This window comes from Castor canadensis, chromosome 7, assembly GCF_047511655.1.
Source record: "Castor canadensis chromosome 7, mCasCan1.hap1v2, whole genome shotgun sequence".
Classification (NCBI taxonomy): domain Eukaryota; kingdom Metazoa; phylum Chordata; class Mammalia; order Rodentia; family Castoridae; genus Castor; species Castor canadensis.
In genome coordinates, this window is record NC_133392.1 from 61,695,772 (window position 1) to 61,698,757 (window position 2,986).

Genomic DNA, 2,986 nt, shown 5'->3' on the forward strand with positions numbered 1-2,986 from the left:
TAGCTATGGGAGACACCTGGACAAGATTTCCTGGAAATGGAAGGAGCCAGTATATCACTTCTTTCTTTTTCTCCCCTTTTTGATTTTGAAGAAAGAGAAGTGGAGTTACTTGAGCAACTCCATGATCACCAACACAATCGATCATCGTTTAGTCCATACCAGCCAGAGCGCTCGTGATTGCAACAGAGTTCAGAGCTCTCTATAGGGCAGGGCTGGCCTGTGAGCCGATCAGAAGGCTGAGGACGGCTCAGAAAACAGATAGAAACCAAGGGAGACTGGCAGCCTCAAACACTCCCAGGTCAGGCCTTGCGGTCCCTGGCATCAGTATAGGTGCTTTTGCACATTTTCTAAACTATTCTTGACTAAATGGTGAGAAGCCAGAAAGAAAGAAGACTTGGGGAAACCTGGAGAACTCCTGTTCTAATACATGCATTTTATGAATGTGGAACATGAGTCCAGGAGTGGTCCAGTGTTCAGTCCCACCTCCACTCTTGACACTGCTCAGGGCTCTTCTGCTCACCCCATTCCCTGTCCATAGAGGGGTATCCTCCTGAGAGCCCCCTCACAGGAAACAGACCCTGTTGAACTGCTTCCTCAAGCTGGTAACGTGGGTCTCCATCTTAGCCCCTCATCATTCCCTGTCCCAGCCTTGGGAGCTTTGCCTCCTGAATGTCCCTCCTCTTCACCCCCATCCCCAGCCCAGTTTTGGTCCCCAATCACCCAGACAACTGCAGGAGCCTATGGAACATGAGCTCCCCCAGAGCAAAGATTTGTGTGTGCTAAATTCCCTGCCATGTCTTCAGTATCTGGAGCCACAGAGGTTAGCTGACTATTCTGCAAAGGGCCAGAGAATCCATTTTTTTCTCCACTCTGTCTCCCATTCACAATACAGACTAAAGCACAGCGCCTGGGCTGAGGTGCACATGGGGTGGGTTTACTTCAACTCCTCTTTCTATACAGTCAGTGTAAGAACACAGTTTGTGGTAAGCGCCAGGAGGCTAAGAGTCAGTATTTTTGGTTCTGCAGACCATACAGTCTCCTTAACTCTACAGTTACAGCCTGAAGGGAGTCATAACCAGATAGGCATGTCTGTGCACCACTAAAACTTTTGTTTTAATAAAACTTTATTTGCAAAATCAGGTGGTGGGACAGATTTGACCTATGGACAGCAATTTGCTGACCCCTAGTCTAGAAATGTTCCTGGCACAATGTATTTGACAACATAATATATATTTTTTATTATTCATATGTGCATACAACGCTTGGGTCATTTCTCCCCTGTGCCCCCACCCCCTCCCTTACCACACACTCCGCCCCCTCCCTCTCTCCCCCACCCCCTCAATACCCAGCAGAAACTATTTTGCCCTTATCTCTAATTTTGTTGTAGAGCGAGCATAAGCAATAATAGGAAGGAACAAGGGTTTTTGCTAGTTGAGATAAGGATAGCTATACAGGGCATTGACTCACATTGATTTCCTGTGTGTGAGTGTTATCTTCTAGGTTAATTCTTTTTGATCTAACCTTTTCTCTAGTACCTGTTCCCTTTTCCTATTGGTCTCAGTTGCTTTTAAGGTATCTGCTTTAGTTTCTCTGCGTTAAGGGCAACAAATGCTAGCTAATTTTTTAGGTGTCTTACCTATCCTCACCCCTCTCTTGTGTGCTCTTGCTTTTATCATGTGCTCATAGTCTAATCCCATTGTTGTGTTTGCCCTTGATCTAATGTCCACATATGAGGGAGAACATACGATTTTTGGTCTTTTGGGCCAGGCTAACCTCACTCAGAATGATGTTCTCCAATTTCATCCATTTACCAGCGAATGATAACATTTCATTCTTCTTCATGGCTGCATAAAATTCCATTGTGTATAGATACCACATTTTCTTAATCCATTCGTTGGTGGTGGGGCATCTTGGCTGTTTCCATAACTTGGCTATTGTGAATAGTGCCGCAATAAACATGGGTGTGCAGGTGCCTCTGGAGTAACCTGTGTCACAGTCTTTTGGGTATATCCCCAAGAGTGGTATTGCTGGATCAAATGGTAGATCAATGTCTAGCTTTTCAAGTAGCCTCCAAATTTTTTTCCAGAGTGGTTGTACTAGTTTACATTCCCACCAACAGTGTAAGAGGGTTCCTTTTTCCCCGCATCCTCGCCAACACCTGACAACATAATATTTTTAATTGAAGCAGTCTCACTTGTCACCTTGTTATCTCCCAATCTGTTCCGTGTTTTTCTAACTATAAATCAGATCAGACACTCCTACCCTCAGTCTCTACCCTAGCCACCTGTTTCAAAGTCTTCACTCTTAAATTAACCCCTGGCTGGGCATGTAGCTAGGTGATCAGTGATAAAGCGATCACCTACCATTTGCAAGCCTTGGGTTTGATCTCCAGCACTGCAAAAAAAACCAACCCCTGCTGAAGGTCAGCACACTCTTGGCCTTCCTTTGCTCCTTTGCTTCCTTGTGTATGCCAGCTCCTTCCCAGTGCAGGCCCTTTGCACATGCTGCTTCTCCCGCTTAAAACTCCACTCTCTCCATGGTGCATCTTTCAGATCTCAGCTTGGTTTCCTTCTTCCCACGTGCCATTAAAGCACAATTCTGGTTGTAATTTTACCAGCTCGTGTTTCACTGACTGAAGTCTGGTTCCCCCTTTAAAGGGGCTTTGTGAGGCACAGGACATACTCCCAGAACCTATTTCAGTGCGCTGTCACATAGCAGCAAAGATGGATGGTGGAGGGTTGAATGGATGCTAGACAACCAGCTCTGGAAACAAAGAGCTGCTCCAATTTCTGCCTCCACTGCAGGGGCAAGTTGCTAACCTCCCCACGCCTGCCCTCTCATTATAACACAGGACCCACCGGAAAGGCGGAAAGGCTGCTCTGATGACTTGAGGCCCAGAAAATCTCAGCCCAGAGCCAGGCTCCAGGCAGCTACTGTCAGTATGCCGAACGGAACCCTGACAGTCCCAGAAATTCTGTCACATGAG

At 46.4% G+C, this 2,986-nt stretch overlaps 1 non-coding gene across 1 annotated transcript; it reads right to left on the reverse strand.

The window, feature by feature from the left end:
- Nucleotides 1-868: 868 nt before the first annotated feature.
- LOC141425348 (small nucleolar RNA SNORA51) lies at nucleotides 869-1,000 on the reverse strand. The gene has a single exon (XR_012450408.1). It is a non-coding gene; the product is annotated as a small nucleolar RNA SNORA51 (small nucleolar RNA).
- Between the last annotated feature and the right edge of the window lie 1,986 nt (nucleotides 1,001-2,986).